The 18,156-nt window shown below is 42.4% G+C and overlaps 1 long non-coding RNA gene across 2 annotated transcripts in view; it reads left to right on the plus strand.

Moving 5' to 3' along the window:
• The window catches only part of LOC121133713, a 163,968-nt gene extending 163,671 nt beyond the window's left edge, over positions 1-297 (plus strand). For both annotated transcript variants that reach the window (XR_005870684.1, XR_005870683.1), the window contains one exon: positions 178-297. This is a non-coding gene — a long non-coding RNA (uncharacterized LOC121133713). The remainder of the gene's footprint in view (positions 1-177) is intronic.
• The last annotated feature ends 17,859 nt before the right edge of the window (positions 298-18,156 follow it).

The raw sequence follows: 18,156 nt of genomic DNA on the forward strand, positions 1-18,156 counted from the left end.
TGCTTATTTTAAATCGAGGTAGTGTGGTAGTTTGAATGTCATTGGCCCCCATAATCGCACAGGGAGTGGCACTCTCCGGAGGTGTGACTTGGTTGGAGGAGAAGTGGGGGTGGGCTTTGAGGTTTTCTATGCTCAGGATGCCACCCAGTGTCTCAGTCGACTCCCTGTTGCCTACAGGATGTAGCACTCTCAGCTTCAGCACCACATCTGCCTCTCCACCGCCATGCTCCCTGTCGTGATAACAGCCCGAACCTCTGAAGCTGTAAGCTATCCACCCCAAATGAATGTGTTACTTTATACGAGTTGCCGTGGTCGTGGTGTCTCTTCACAGCAATAGAAACTTAAACTAAGACAGGTGGTGAATGTTGCCTGTTTTGGTAATTACTGTCTTGATCAATAGTTTTGGCGTTATCACTGTTAACATACATTCTTACAAACGTATTGAATGGCAGTGTGGCATGATGTAAAAGAATAATTTATTGGACAAATTGTCCATGTTGGCGGGTGAGGATTTATCTCCACTTTAGAGACCACATCCTTTGCTGTCTTTGTTGGAAATCCATTATGAAGTTGGATAATTTATTTCATGCTTTTGTGGTGATCTGGTGAGCATTGGAAGGGAATGGGATGCAAACTGTATACATTTAAATAGAAATCTGGGGGCTCTGAAACATCATGAGGTACCAGCAGACTTTGAGATTAAGGAAGTTTACCAACCTCCATTTGATAAAGGCTCAAAAGAAATCATATTTATTTACATCAGAATTTCAGTCTGAGAAATTTTTAGGATACATACATATACATATACATATGTATATATAACAAGAGAATTTCCATAGCAAATGCTGTGCACACTGCAAATTTACCCATTAGAAATTTATAGCACTTTACTTGAGGTCTATAAAAGCATTTCAGTGTCTTAGTGGATGGTATAATCTGCCATTGACCAGACTATTTGGAACTATGTGTTAAAAAGAAAAACATGCATGCAAATGTTTATTTAAAGTTTCTATTTTTCTTCCTCATGATATATATGTCATGATCCTGAGATTTTGTTCACATAAATAACCCTTTTGGGATCTGAGATCATTTTCAACACACATCATTTTGTTCTTAATTCTCTGACTTCCAAAAATACACAAAAGCTAAACTGAATTTCAAAATCATTCTACAAGGGTGGTCAACCCAGCTGTGCCCAAATTTTGTCAAATGCTTCCTAAGTATCTAAATCTGTTTTAACTGAAATCATCACATTCTGCATGAACTTTGATAAAGAAAAAAACCAAAACCACCCGGCTCTCCCAGCTCTCAGACAGCTGTCAGCCCAGCTCCAGAGGGATGTGAACACCAGCTCATGAGCATTGTTGGAAACTGTTGAGTGGGCAAAGTCATGGGAAATCATTAAATAATAGCCTAGATTTAATCCTGGATTGGAAAGTATGGGGGCATTATGTATGTTATGAGACTTGCTTGTGAGGTCAAAGCTCTGAAGTCAGGAAAGGAGGAGGAGGGTGGTCACAGGCCACCAGAAGGCTGAAGAGAACCAAGAAGCTGTGCTCAGGTAAGACTCGGTTTGTTCACGGATACAAAGGCCACTGAGAAGGCACCCAGGCACACGTTGGCACACATGTTGCACAAAAAAGACTACTGCACACGCACAGGCACCTACAGACCTACATGGGAAGGCTGCCAAAGGGAAAAGCATGAGCCTCTAACCTCAAGGCTTTGTTTATATAAAAATCACACAAAAGCAACATCTTGCCAGGAATAGTTATCTCTTTACTTTGTGTAGCTTCTGGGATTGATCTATCTGGGGTGGTAGGGAATGAAGGAAGGACAAACACTAGGATACAGAAAAACTGAGATCAAGCTAGACCGTAATGCGGAAATATTAAGCTACACAAAATAGGGATGTCCTATGATATTTTATTGAGGGAGAAATCACTTATGTGAGAAGCCAAGAAAGATGAGAACCAAAGGTCTGCACGCTGCTCTCTGGGCCCATAACTGGAACCCAAAGAGAGAAAGTTTCTTTCCCCCAGCTTCTTTATCCCCAGTACCTTCTACATACCTGTGACCACACCCAAGCAGGCATGGTCAGCACTACAGGTACTTAGATCTCTCTCTACAAGACTGGGTTCTCTGGTGGAGAAGCCACAGTACCCTGGAAGTTCAGCATCTATATTACACACAGGGAGACAGGGTAATTGCATACAGGTAATCAAGGCTGGGTTACTATACAGAGCTGAACAAGGGGACTGATTTACCTAATATCAGTCATAGCAGTCTCCAAATAGGAGTAGATTTGAGCCAAAAACAACCTGGAGGATGGGAGGCAGAGAAAGCTGTAAGTCCTATCAACATTTGCACATAAATAGGAGGAAGGTTTTGGCATCCCTCTGGGCCTCACTTGGGGTGACCTTGGTACTCCCACTATTCTGTGGCCTTAGGACCCTTTTGCATGATGTGCCTTTGTCAAGCAATAAGTACTCATTAAATCTCTGTAAGTTACGTAACAGATTCCATCACTACATGCCTTTGAATTCACTGAGTATCTCGAGTCAGCCATTTTTGCTCACTCTTATCCCCGTAGATGCCTATAGTCAGTCATCTTAGGTCATGATGAATACTCACGTTAGTCCCATGCTGCCTAAACATAAATTGACCGGTAGGGCCTTCAACACGGAGTGCCTTCACACATTTCATCTTGAGGTTTTAGTTCAGTGCCTTTCTCGTGTTTTTGTATCTGTTCGTACACCATGGGCAACTGATTCTTTGTCTGTTGCCATCACACAAATGTTATGAATGTTTTAGAGCAGGAGTTGCGTAAAATACGCCCTACTAAATTAGGCAAGCCCTAGGAGCTCTGAGAGCAGCATATGTTCCCAGTTTCCTACCGCTGGTGTCGTGCATGCGTTTGCTCTAAAGAATAAGTCCAGCTCATGGTTTCTCAGTAGACACCTCAGATTAAGATGTCAGGATGAAAGTATCTGCTTCAGAGATAATTTTTCACGTCTGCTAAATTAATCAACATTCATTGGAAGTCTACTTTGAGACACCTGCTGTGTTGCCGGTGACGCTGCTCGGACACCCCTTGAGGGAGGGGGTGAGAAGATTCAGCACCAAGGATGACACAGGCACCGGGAGTCAGTGAGTAGCAGAGCAGGCTGCAGACTCGTTCATTGAAGAAGTTAGATCTGACTTGATACCCCCTCCCTGGGTCCCATTGGCTCAGGCGCTGACTCTACGGTGTGTCCTTTCCTCATTGGTGTCTCTGGGTCAGGTGTCTCTGTGTCAGCATTTCTGGGCATAGAGGTAGGTTTGATTCAGGGAGGGAGTACCTGCAGCGCATGCTCATGCAGGCTGGCCTGGGCACCTGCGGCTTGGGTAAGCTGGCCACAGCTTCTCCTACACTACTGTACCTATGGCAGTGAAAACAGCAGCATCACAGTCTCAGTTGCTGCTGATGCAGGGGAGTTACTCGAATCCAACCTCATTCTCCCTCAAGAAATAGACTTTTTAAAGCCAGGGATAATGGCACAATTGTAAAGTTGCCTCAGTGCAGATTTGAGCTTTGTGAAGGAGTGTGTGTGCCTGTAACCTCCGTGTGGAGAGTAGGAGAAACGGGGATCCACGGTGCCTCCTGTCAGTCAGCCTCCGGAACAGATGACCCTGTGTCAGGAAGGAGAGTAGAAGAGGAATTGAAGGACACACCAAAGTGACCCTCTGGTCTCCTCATGTGCTTATATACACACGTACTTACACATACATATACTTACATAAACACACGCATACAGATACATCACACACACACACACACACACACACACACTCCACATAGATCTTATCAAATCAATAGACTCTCATGAAAGCTCGGTTGAATCAGAGAATCGCCCCCAAAGTTTCAGACTTGACCTAAGTGATGACTGTTGAGTTCCCAGTCCTAAATGGAGACATCGTTATCGGCTCTGCGTGTGCCTAGGGATCTGGGAACACCAAGGGGAAGGGGGTGAAAGGTTGGGCAACAGTTCTGCCATTGCTGTCACCTGGACACGACTTGGCCATCGCACTCAGGAGTTCACCGCAACTCTGGCCACTTGCACAAGGCCAAGGCAACAAGCTCAGTCAGCATTCCACCAGGCAGCACTAATTGGACTAAATGGGTTATTAAAACGGCAGAAAATGCATAAAGGGAAGATAGGAAAGGGTGTATTGGAGGACGGATGCCCAGAGATGTGTTAGGTGGAGGGGCTTGTTCAATATGATCAAGATATATTGTATAAAATTGTGAAAGCATAAGTGAAAAGATAGTTTTAAAATAAAATTATATCCAAAATTGAAAAAGACAGCCCTTGAGTCCTCTTCCTCAGTCTCTTTGTTGGAGCAGTCTGTCCCTGGATTTTCTGAATATTCTCCATGCTTTGCTTTTCTGAATTTCAGGAACCCTTGGTTTTAGGGCCTAATCTCTTAAGGGATTGGTTAAGGTGATCTCCACCTCATTCATTCCGTGAAGCCAAAATGGTTTGTTTTCTTACAGTCTCTTACCAGTAATGTTGATTTTCCTGGATATTTATTGTTTCTTCCCAAGAGAATATAAATTTCATGAAAATGAAGACTTTCTATGAAGGCAAACTGGTCTTATCCACCAGTATATAAAAGAGATACTTTAGTCTCTTTATAATCCTCTCTCCTGTTTCACTTTCCATTCCAAACAATCAGTATCTATTGTTGCCACACATTAATTTCCTAGAAATGCATAGAAACTAAAGCATATTAAGTCCTCATGCTATTTTCTGAGCAAAGTTATGTCGTTCCTCTTCAAAGTCTTCTTGTAACTATTTGTAGTTTTATGGAGCATAGCACTTGGTTGGTGGATCTTAAGAAATGTTTTGCATTAACTCAATGTCAAAAATGTTTTCTAGCATGTATATGGTAGACTTTTCAAATATTTTATATATTTAAAAGCTCCATTCAGGCCTAAGATTAATTTTGACATTAGGGCCTATGATTAATTTGACATTGTAGTATACCCTTGTGATTATATTGGTCCCACACAGATAATCCACAGCCTCCCCTTTTCAGTATCCATAGCCCAATCATATCTGTATTTTTGCATTTCAAGGTGTCTCACTCACAGGATCTTGTGGTTGAAATGCTGCATTCAAAGGGAAGGTATATGAGCAGATATACCTGGACCTTTGTATTATATGAATGACTGTCATGTCACTCTAAAATGGTTTAGCATGCTGAACCACTTAAAGACACGTGTGGAAAGATTAACCACTGACAAAAATGTTAAAACTTTGCTACCCAAACCCCATTCACACATAGTGAAAGAGTATAGGCTTGGGAGCCAGTGGGATTGGGGTTTTAATCTCAAGATTTTTCAGTATTTTTGTCATGTGACCTTGAACCATATTGCTTAATTCTATCATAAAATTACTATTCAGTAACAGGATATAAGGCCTACTTTGTGGATTATTTGAGGAGCAAGATATACCAAGTTAAAACACCTGGAGGTACCTGGGACATAAAATGCATGATGGTTTATATTTTTCCCCAAATATTTGCTTCCCCTGTGTTGTATTTTTCCACAAGTAAGCATGCCTTGTTTATTCCTGATTTTTACGATCGTGGCTTATCTCCATATAAGTCATTCACCTTCATATCAGTGTCATGCTGAGCCCGTGTGCAGGGTGAGTTGAATGGCACTTTAATTAGAGAGGACCCCGTGTAAGCCCTCGTGTCAATACGTTCCCACACGGTGAGATCAGACCGCTTTGTACTCACATCTGTTCTGATCTTCTAGATTAGGGAGTAATTGGATCCACCTATCTTATGGTGGTAGGTCTAAGATAACTAAGGGGAAGGCACAGTGGAGGGCACCGGACTGAGAACAGACCATCATGTTCAAGGCTGTTGGCTCTGTGGTGCATTAAGTTAATTTAGCCCCTAGAGGGAGCTAAGAGAGAGTAAGAGTCTCAGGAAGCAGATGAAATAGATGATGTTTTTCCTCTTGGATTCTGTTTTTAGCAAAACTGATTAAGGGGTGATTTAAATTGCACAGATTCATTGCCATGTGATACTGTGTATGCATTCATTAAACTATGAGGCAGAATAGTCTAGGTTCAGTCTAGGTTAACAATAACTTGAGTTATTTCACAAAATGTTCTTAATGTCCTTGGCAATGTTGGAAAATTCAAATAATTTCACATACCAGAGTAACCTTCAGTGACTGACCAAATTTGCAAAGCCCATAGCTTATGATGAGTATTTTTGATATATATATATGTAATTATGAATTTGATTACCCTAAAATAGGCAAGGCAGCAATCACTTTGAATCTTGCAAACCATAACCTTTCAGAGAAATTAATTCTTCCTGTGACAAAGACTGCTGAAGCAATGAAGTATCAATGGCTTTCACGGAAGCAAATCCAAGAAAAGAGGGTTCCAATTCACATCAGACCATCCAGATAAATCGAAGTGGCCCTAGCTTCGTTTTCAGCTCATTGAAAATGTGCACTAAGAAATACGTAACACTCAACTCCAAATATAAGATCAGTGAATAAAGAGGAGGCCTGGGAAAGAGCCTTGATGCGAAATCCGCTCTTCACAGGACAAGAAAAAGATGATGTAGTTTCCGAAAGTGGTTTCCCTGACACAGTTACTGCTTTCAGTTTCTAAAGCAATCGTAGGTGATCTATCTGCTAAAGTGAAGGGAATGATTCTGTGTTTTGTTGTGAACTTACCTTGACCTGCGTTTGATAGGCTCTCACTGGTACAAGGAGGTGTGGTCCTGAGCCTGAGTTTCACAGCAGGCCCTTTCTTTCCCGAACCCAGGGTCACCTTTGAAAGTGCTTTGGAGTTTGCTTAGAGGTTGTGCTCACTGAACGTCCTCTTCTCTCCATTCTTGACTTTTTCTCTCTGTATGCTTTCGGGGAGACTTCAAACATTCTCTGTTCTTTCGTAAAACTCAACCATCCCATCTACCTCTCTTCTGCTTCCTCTTAGGTGTCCCAGCACACATGGTCTGTCCCAGTTGTTACTAGAGTCTAGACTGCGTGTGTCAACACTGCCTATACTTCACTTTCTCTGAAAATGAGAACCCCCCGGGGCATTGCATAGCAGGAGTGAAGCTGGACTTTTGTTGTTGGTCATGGTGTAATGCGGCAATATTAAGCTACACAAAATAGGGACGTCCTATGATATTTTATTGAGGGAGAAATCACTTTTGTGAGAAGCCAAGAAAGCCAAGAACCAAGGTTTGCTCGCTGCTCTCCAGCCCGAAACTGGAACCCAAAGAGAAAGCGTCTCCTTCACCTAGCTCTTTTATGCCCTTGTACCTTCTACGTACCTGTGACCACACCCAAACAGGCGTGGTCAGCACTATGGACACATAGATCTCTCTCTACAGTGGTGCTTTGCATCACATGCCCTGTTCAGCCAGCAAGATGAGGACTTACTAATACTAAAGTGCACGTGGAGCCCCATTGACAAAATTAAGACACCAAATGTATCCTTTCCTCTTTTTCCAGAAATGAAGTTACTTATGTTTATGGTCCTTACAAGAAAGTCCATTAAAGTTTGCCTATAAATTTTTTGGAAAATGAAGAACATGTTTAAGTTACATATTTTTACACAGACTGTCTTAGTTACTGTTCTGTTGTTGTGAAGAGACACCAGGACCAAGGACATTTATACTAGGAAACATTTAAATTGGGCACTTGCTTACATGTCAGAGGGCTAGTCCATTACCATCTCGGCAAGGGGCATGGTGATGGCAGGCACCTTGGTGCTGAACAAGTAGCTGAGAATTACATCTCCATCCTCCAGCAGCAGGCAGAGAGAAATAGCCTGGGCCTGGCATGGGCTTTTGAAACCTCAGCGCCCATCCCCAGTAATATAATCCTCCCAAGAAGATCATACCCACTCCAATAAGGCCACACCTCCTAATCCACTAATTGGAGACCAAGCATTCAAACAGCTTCTCATTGAAGCCACCACATAGACTACAAAACTCTTCTTTTGGACTGGTTGTGTATTTGATTATTTTTAATTTATTTTTCTCTTCTCTCATATATTAATTACATCCTGACCTCAGTTCCCCCTCCCTCCTCTCCTCCCAATCCCTCTCCCCACCTCCCCTCTCCCTCAGATCCATTTTTCTTCCTTTCCCTTCAGAAAAAGATATCAACCAACATGGTATATCAAGTTATAATAAGACTAAGCTTATCCCCTCATTTGAGGATGGACAAGACAACCCAATAGGAGGAGGAAAAGGGTCTCAAAATCAGGCAAAAGAGTAAGAAATAGCTTCAACTCCCAATGCTAAGAGTTGCACAAGAATACCAAAAAGAAAAGAAAAGAAAACAAATAAATCCAAAATTAAACAAACAAAAAAGGAATACAATCATAACATATTTGCAGAGGATCTAGGTCAGACCTATAAAAGCTTCTTGATTGTCCTTCCAGTCTCTGTGAACCACTTTGAGCCTGGTTAGTTGATTCTGTGGGCCCTTCTGGCTCCCATAATCCTTCCCTGCCCTCTTCTACAGGGATCCCTGAGTTACCCCTAGAGTTTGACTGTGATTCCCTGTATCTGCTCCCATCAATTGTTGAATAAAGACTCTGATGACAGCAAGTGTTGACATAGTCCAGCCATTATGGAAATCACTGTGGAAATTTCTCAAAAAGCTAGAATAAATCTACTACAAGATAACAGCTATACCACTTCTGGGCATATTGCCAAGGGATTGTAATCCTACTACAGAGATGTTTACTCATTTATGTTTATTGTTTCCTCATTCACAAGGACCAGGAAATGGAAACTGTCTATATATCCATCAGCAGATGAGTGGATAATGAAAATGTGAACATATACAATGAAATATTATTTAGCTGTAAAAATGAAATTATGAAACTCACAGGTAATTGGTTAGAACTGAAATTAATCAAGTGAGGTAACTCTGGATCAGAAAGATAAACAGTTTGTCATTTTTCATATGTGCATGCTAACTTCGTGTCTTAGGTAGATGTGTTTAAATTAGAATATATAGAAAACTTGTAAAGGGGCCATGTAGGGCTATTTATAGTGAATAGGTTTAAGCAAAGGTGGGAAATGGGGAGAAGAGAAACTAGAATAATGGAACAGAAAGTGTTGAAGGGGTTTGGGCTATCACTAGAGGTAGGCATATGAAAAGGGATAACCAATTCTAAAAACATTTGAAAATCCACTACTATAGAAACTTCCTAGAAATACACATATACATACATAAAAGGAATCTAAATGGAGTTATCTTAATACAAGGAGAGAATGTCTCTCCCAGACACCATAGACTATCAAGTATAAAATGCTGTGCCAGATGTGGATTACCTTTTATCTTGAGCTATTGGTCAGCAGGTTCCCATTGACATCCACAAACACCACAGGACATTGCCATTGCTCTAGATTACCCTGCAAAACTTGATGGTGAACAATACCACATTCTTGGCTCATGGGAAAAAAAAAGCAAGCTGATACCAGCATGTAAGATTTATTTATCCCCTGCTGGGCAGCTTTCACAGTCCTGGGAGGTTCTGTGCATTCCACTGGCAGAGAAGAGTAATCAGCAGTCTTACTCAGGTGTGACCCATGTGAACACTAATGGCTGGCCTGTCAAGGTACACCCACTGGTGCAACTGTTACACAAACATTATGGGAGACACCAGTCATCTTCTGACTAGGCTTAAAGCCTGGTCTAAAAGATCAGACTCATGCCTGCTACTATTTACCTGCCTGGCTGGGGATGTAAAATACTATTGTTCTGCTAAATGGATACAGTAGTGAATTGCTTACTAAGTTCTGATTTTAATACCCACATGATGTGGAAGACCACGTGGAAATACTCAGATTAGCGGTTATGGGTTAATAATTAAGTCAGAGCTAGCCGATAAGAAACCATAGCAAACAGCCAACAGCTTCATAATTAATATAGTGTCTCCTGTGTTATTTGGGGGTTCAGACAGCAGCGGGACCCAGGCAGCTGGCAGGAAAGAGTACATGTTACCTACCAGTAGATTAGTTGTTGCTCAAATCTCGTCAGAAAAGCTTCATTTGTAGTAGATAATACTTAATAGAGAGACCCATAACTGATCAATGAGCAGAGAATGGGATACTGTGGAGTGTTCAGCGCTAAATGGGGCAGACATCTATGTCACACCCCATTCCCTAAGACTCAGGGATCAGCACAAAAGAGAGGACAGGAAGACTGTGAGAACCGGAAGGAGTAACGGTCTGAAGTGAAACAGTGTTTGCTAGACTTGACAGGGCCGTTGTACACATGAAACTCACAGGCGCCACTGCCTTGAATGGTTCCCAGGGACTTGGCCTCTTTACAGCGTGGTGAGGGAAGGAAAAATAGACAAACACGTGGACCGACAGAAATATCTGGATTTGGGTACACTGGGCTTACTGATGAAGACATCTTGGCAACAAAGACCATCCACCAGATTGGCCAAATTAAAGCAACCTTTATTCATGTTCATGGGAGCTGGACAGCCAGAGCTGTCTCCCCTTACGGTGGGGTTCAAGACACCAACCTCAGGCCAAGTTTTCGGGTCCTTTTTACAAGGTAAAACCCTGAGAATTTTGCAGGCGTGATTACAGAAGCAAAATAAGACAGCAAAGAAAAGTCCTTCCTTGAAAAATGTGTGCAGAGCATTTCTAAGAACAAGGAACAGGTGGCCCAGGGGAGTAGTTTCATAATAACCTGGGTCAGATTCCAGGTAGCAGAAACTTATGATTGACAGTAAACAGACATTTAACTCGGCTTAGCAACAAAATGACTCCCAGGAACAAAATGCGTCCCAGGAATAAATAGGCTGTTTTCTCACTCAGCCTATTTATTATATAGAGTTGAGTAGAGAGGTGGGGTTATTACATATAGAAAAACAAGGTTGTAGGGTATTAGACACAGGTAAACAAGGAGGCTGGATTTATGGTATCGATGGATCAAGAAGGTAGGTTTTGCTAATCATGGGAGGAGCCGTCTCTGTAGGGGGTAAGTCTTTACCCCACCATATCTGGAGTGGGGAGAAAGCTATGGTAGATACTCTGTACATATACTGTCAACACTCATGTGAAGACTATCACCTCCCCAGGAAAGCTCTGCCATTCCTCCGGGCCCAGCTGGGGAAGGGTTTCCACGTGTCTGGGAATGGTCCTTGCCATGGTCAGCATCATGTCAACAGCACATATTCACTCAGGACTTCACTCACTAAGGGTTTGCTCTTCTCCCATTATCCAGCTGAGAAGCTGTTGTCAAATGGCGGTTACTGGGGGAAGGACAGTCAGTTCTCGTCAAGATGTTCTCGCTGAGAGGCAGTGCATGCTCTATCCAACGGTCCTACATCCACGCACATACAGTCGACAATGAATGCACTCAGGGGTATTAAAACAGGAGAGAGAAAGCACATGGAGTTTGGAGAGGAAAGTGCATGTGTGAAATTCTCAAACAACAGCAACAATAACAAAGAAGGATTGTTAGCTCTGAGATGGGCGGACTGTGGGCAGAGCTCGAGTTTGTAAGGCACAGATGAGGAAGGAAGCCTTGGGCTTCTGGACTTTCATTATAAAGTTGAAACACTGGAAGTGTGGTTTGTTGTGCGAGGCAGAAATTCATGGGAAAGGTTTGAGCTTTCCAGACTTAGAAGCAATCAAGATACTAAGTATATTTCAAACATGAAGCTTGAAGAGACCACTAAGATTGTTCCATGAGAAATCCAAATTCATCAAACATTCTTTCTTGGAGGCAACAACAACAGAAAGTAGAGGGAAAGGTGGAGAAAATCACAGAGAAAAATAAGGAGTGTCCAAAAAGAGAGGAGGTGAATCCGCAGAGTGTCTCGGTGTGTCAGACAAACGGAGCGATACAGGGATATGGTGTGGAAACCTTCAGGTGCTCCTGGCAGTTCCAGTGGGGTGAGAGATGAAAAGTTAACACCGGTGTGAGCAATGGGGAGGCGTTGGTAGCCTTGACAAGCACAATCTTAGAAGGTTTGGAAGATCTGTCCCTTACAAACCTGGAGGAAGAGGCGTTGGAAGAGAATTGGAAAGTGGGGATAACCAGACATCAAGAGCTTCGTGAGGAATTTTGATACAGATGGGGTCAAAGGAACGGTGGAGGAAACACAGGGAGTAAAGGCTTTTGAGGCACAGTAAAGGAAGATGCCATGTGCTTGCAGGCTCGAGGGGAAACAAGAGTGTCATGCTATGTGTATTGTGGGAGGGGTGATGAAGTTTGCTGGAGTGTTTTGACTGTAGGCATGTGAAGCTGCATGTGTGAACTTTAAGCATACAAGAAGGCTTTAGATGTCAGCATGAACAGGTTGTTTCGGGTAAGAAGATAGTTTGACAGAAGGAAGGCAGACGAGCAGGTGACGTATCTTCTACGAAAGGCTTCTTCTGGCCATGGAATCTTCGTCACTCCCTCTCCACCTCCAGTCCAATGCTTGACAATATAGTCTGTTGTACCCGTAAACCACAGAGTGTTGTACACATGCCACCGGTTCACTTTAACACAACATAAACTAGATCCCCAGATGCGAGTCCTAGCTCGAATGTATAGTGAGTATGGATGCCACCCCACTTTCCGACAGAAAAACTAGCTGATTACTAAGTGATCTAGTCACTTCCCATTCCTTACCTGAGTTCATCGGTATACAACCTGCACTGATGTCAAAATTCACAGGCTCTTCCTCAGACCTTTATACAGACAGCCTGTGAGGAAATACCTAATGAGTGAATACATTCACGAGGCGAGTAAACTTCTAAACCCCCAAACTAGCAAATCACCTCTATTCGCTTTTTATATCACAGACAATTAAAATTTAAAACACCAAAGTAGGTATTTAGATGTGAGAGTTGCGAACCCACTGAAAGTTCTTTTTTTAATTTAACAGCTTAAAATAAGCCGTATTTGTTATCGCCCAGCTTGCTGGAGTCAGAAGTCTCAGTTGGGCTAAGACCAAGTTGTCAGTAGGACTGTCCTTTCTGATGGCTCCAAGGGAGGGAACCAACCATTCTCCAACTCATTCAAATTATTGGATTAATTCAGTTCCTTGTGTACAAACAGGACTAAAGTTCCTGTTTTCTTGCAGGAAGTCAACCAATGGCTGGTGTTTGCTCTTATGTTTCTAGAACATCCATTTCCTACATGTGCTTTCCATGGTGTCCTCTGCCAACACCCTTACTCCGCAACCTTCTGACTTTGGTCAAAGAAAGTTCTGTTCTGTTTAGACTTGTGCGATTACATTGGGCCACTGTAGATTCTTATAAAATTAACAGCATTAATCATATCGACAAAAACCTTTTGCCATGTCATTTAACCCCCCTGACACACACACACACACACACACACACACACACACACACACACACACACATCAATTTCTATGGACTAGGGCATAAGTACCTTTAGAGAGGTTCGTCTTCCTACCCATATTTTATCTAAAATACTCAAGGAATTTTCAACACATTAAGCAGACATTAGTAGCCCTAATGTAGCCATTCTGTCTAGGAAAGCAAGAAGATAGGTAAGCAATCACTATCTCCTAAGTTTAGTTCATTGGCTTGGGAGTCCTTCTGTTTCCTTCCCTGTCCCATCCTCCCTTTTCTCTCTATCCGTTTCTGTTCTCCTCGGTTCCTGAAACCCTACGGAACGAGGTGCCAGACAGTGCCCTGGTTGCAAGGGATGTGAAAAGGGACTCATTTCCTCAGCTCAGAGGCAGCGCACAGGGCTTGAGTCAACCTCCTAAGCATAACCTGCAACAAAGGAGGGGTGGTGATGGCCTTGAGTGGACAAAGAGATCGAGTTAAGAGTTGTTCGGAGTCACTTTATGCGCCCCGTTATCCCAACGCTAGACTGAACAACAACGCTTCTTACAGAGCAACAAGACTTTCCCAAGACCCTGAGCCATCTTTGAAAAACGATTTTGTTCTCCACCTTACCTTCAACCGCCCCGGTTAAAACCTAATGGGCATTTCCTCAAAACTAAAAGAGGAAAACGCTTCAGAGTCGACATAAGCCCACTCGCCTTGCTATAACTTGACCTCCCAAGGTCAAATAAAAGCCTATAAAAAATCAAGTCTGTGAGTCACGATTGAGGGGGGCGGGGCTGAGCTGGCAAGCTGGCCCGGGGCCTGCCCGTCTGTCTAAGTCCTTGTGGGACAGTCTCCTACTCTGGCAAGTTGCTCTTTCTGCACACTGCAGAAGGCTGATGCACAAATTGGCAGGGCTCTATGTATTTAAATGGCAGCAGCTTGTTACACGATACAGGCCCTGTTCTGCATAGAGGAAAAGAAAGATTCTGTCTTGTTAGTTTAGTGAAGTCAATCGCTTGTGTCGTTATATCCTTGACTGCTGCACTTTGGATACTTGCCGTTTCAGAGAAAATATGACTGGCCTGGCTAAAATAAAGCTTTTTGCGTTTTTGTTTGGGGGGGTTGTTTTTGTTTTTGTTCTTTTGCATTTTTGAACATCTAAACCAATCTGCCAGAAACTCAAGAAGGCTTCTGGAGATTCCTACTATAGTTGCCAAGGTGTTAACTCTTCACTTTTTGTGAACAGTAGATTCTGTGAGCCCTAGGAGTTAAAGCAAAGAGTATTTTGCTTACTTCTAGGTAAATGCTTTTCACATAGGATTCTGGTAGTTTTCTTCCTCTTCCATCATCATCTTGTGTGTGTGTGTGTGTGTGTGTGTGTGTGTGTGTTGTTTTTAGAAATTTCCTTCATTAGAACACCTCCATCTTTATTAGCTGTGTGTGTGTGTGTGCGCGTGCGTGCGTGCATGCGTGTGTGTACAGACAACAAGCATCAAGTGTTGATTTTTACTCTTTGACTCTCTTGGGCGACAGCTGCCCTGCTCTTGAACAAATCACACAGAGTCTTATTGTTTCTTATAAATGCCCGGCCTTAGCTTAGCTTGTTTCTAGCCAACATTTCTTAAATTATCCCGACTATCTTTTGCCTCTTGGCTTTCCCCTTTTCTTACTTCTGTATATCTTACATTCACTCTTGCTCTGTGGCTGTAGCTGCCAATGTGTTAATGTCTCAGTTTTTGCAAACAGTAGTGGCTGGGTGGCTGGTCCCTGACGTCTTCCTCTCTGTGCTCTCTGTCTTGCTCCTTCTTTTTCCTTCTTCCCAGATTCCTCCTCCTATTTCTTGTCCCTGCCTGCAGCCCCGCCTACCCTTTCTTCTGCCTTGCTGTTGGCCATTTGGCTCTTTATTACACACTATCAGTTATTTTAGACAGGCAGAGCACCACGGCCTCACAGAGTTAAACACATGTAGCATAAACAGAAGCAACACATCTTAACACGGCCAAACAGATGCTCCACAGAACAAACAAATGTAACACGCCTTAAAACAGTATCTCACAACAGTGTCTTCCTCAGTAACACCCAGCCCTTTTGGTTGAGATGTGTTGAGTCTTCCACAGAACCTGGAACCACTGATACACTCACTGGAGCTGTTGATACAGTGACTGACCAACAAGCCCCAGGGAGTCCTCCTGACTCAGCCTTTCCAGAACCAGGATGCCATGTTTATCCCCATTGGCATTTTGTGTGGGTCCTGGAGAGTGGACTCAAGCCCTCACACTTGTACAGCAAGCCCTGTACCCACTGAGCCATCTCCTCAACCTGTCAGGAAAATATTTTGGTGTTCAAGTTTACTGTTCTCTTGGCTACCAGAAAAGAACGTTTTCGCATTGGTCCATCCATCCTGAAACAGTATTCTAGAGAAGTTTTCCCCAAAACACCTTCAAAATCACCCGGCAAGCTTAATTTTTATTTACTTGCTTATTTGTTTTTGTGGGGTAGGATTTCATTTCATCAGTGTCAATATTCAAGCATCTGTGCTGAAATGCCCTTGGGGTTCTGACAGGATACACCCTCAGCTGCAGCCACTAAGAGCACCACCTATGCACATTCGCTATGTTCCCTTTTAAAAGGGCCCTGCCCACTTCCTCTCTCTCTCTCTCTCTCTCTCTCTCTCTCTCTCTCTCTCTCTCTCTCTCTCTCTCTCTCTCTCTCTCTCTCTCTCTCCCTCCCTCCCTCCCTCCTCTCTCTCTCTGCTTCTCTGCCTATCTCCCTGTCTCCCCTTCCTCCCTTCCCCTTCCCCCTTTCCCATTCCCTTTCCCCTAATTAAAAAAAAAGCCCTCCATGTGAGTTCTGTCACATGGCATCTTTTTCTCTCCTGCCATTTCTTTATAAATTACAACAGTCAGGCTGATCTCAAATTCACAATCTTTCTGATAACCTTCTGAGTAGTAGCAATACTGGAATGTTATTAATCACAAACAAAATGTACCTAATTACAAAATGAAAATCAAACTTAGATAGCAAGGTATGAAATCAAAAGTTAAATCATTTTCTCTATATATCTACCTGTAAAATCGTATCACAAAATACCCATTTTTCATTATTTCAGCAAGACTAGGGATTTGTGGCTACTTCTATAACTAAACACAAACTGTTATGCCAATAATTATGAATATCTTTATATACATTTGTTTATATTTGAGTAATTTTAGAAATATAGTTGATCAACCATAACCCCCCCACTAGAAGTTGATTCAATAGGTCTATTCGGGACTTAGAAATGTGAATTTTTCTAAAGTTTTGTCATGATCATTTTGCTCTACTAAAGTTGAGTATAATATAATCCTAAGGACAGTAAGAATGATAACATAATTTTGCCACTGTAATATTCTTTGCTTGGCCAGCATGGCTGTGCTTAACTTTTTGATCCCAGTACTGGTGGGATTCTACAACATGGGGACTTCTCTTTGCATAGCAAACATCTTGCCTTGTGTTCATTGCTCTTCTTCCTTTCTCTTCTCACAGTTCCCCTGTTCCCCCCAAAATAAATCTTACTGTCAACTCCATTCTCCCTGCTTTTATTCTGAGAGTCAGTGAGTTGAGCCAACTGGTGCCTTCCTTCATTGTCCGAAGAAAATGCATGCAGGGAAAGGTCATTAAAATTGCGGAGGGAGAGTTCTCAAAAGAGATGACCAGAATTTTCTGGGAAAGGGTGTAATCTTAGGATCAATTAATAGAATGCACATTCTCAATAGTTGTTGGAAACTCAGAATATATCGATTCAACATAGCAATTTATATTTAGTAAAAATTACTCATCACACCAGGGAGCAAAAATCCCCTGTGCATCATTCTGCCTGCCAAAGCATTTAATGCAACTTCAGTTGTTTATAACAAGGATGCCGCCTGGTCCTCGAGTAAAATCCTCCTCAGTCGGACATGCTAAGTCACCATGCTCTTGAGCTGGTAGACAGCACCCTATGGGAGGCAACATGGAACAGGCCAATCTGCTTGCTAAGAATTATATGTCTCGACGTGAACCCTCTTTATTGCCATTGTTCCTAATACAGTTTTCCTCACTGTATGCTAGATTACAGATGTCCTAAGTCATACCATATCTTAATATTCTGTTTGCGCTGAACTTACCTTTCAGGAGAATTTAAGTTTAATCATTGCCTCCTATGAGAGGACCTGCTATTTTAATTTTTAATAAAATATCCTTGGTGCAGTCATTCCTGGGAACCCATGAAGATAAAAACAAATGAAGGTATATATGGGGGGGTTGTACCTTCTCCCTACACCAACTTCTCAGACTTATAAAGAAACAGTAGGCTTTCCTGAGAGCAGATAGCACTGTCTTGGCTTTTGTGTTGGATCCTTTTCTCCAAATTGTCCATATTCCAATACCCATCTTTTGCTATGAACCATATTACCTCCTTCTGATAATCTTAGACAATGAACCACTGGGAATTTAAAAATTAGTCATACTGCATGAAGGATCATTGATATCATAAAATATTGTGAGATTAATTAAACAAAAGATACATACTATCTGCTCACAGAAAACTTGTCTTAAAAGAGGATGGGAATTTTGGTCCGGCAGTAGTGGCACATGCCTTTAATCCCAGAACTGGGAAGGCAGAGGCAGGCGGAACTCTGTGAGTACAAGGCCAGCCTTGTCTACAAAGCAAGTTCCAGGGCAGCCAAGACTACACAGAGAAACCCTGTCTTGAAAACCAAAACAAACAAGCAAACAAAAAACAAAACAAAAAGGGAAAATTTAAAACTTAATTAC

Source organism: Mesocricetus auratus, unplaced genomic scaffold (assembly GCF_017639785.1).
Source record: "Mesocricetus auratus isolate SY011 unplaced genomic scaffold, BCM_Maur_2.0 Super-Scaffold_100023, whole genome shotgun sequence".
NCBI lineage: Eukaryota > Metazoa > Chordata > Mammalia > Rodentia > Cricetidae > Mesocricetus > Mesocricetus auratus.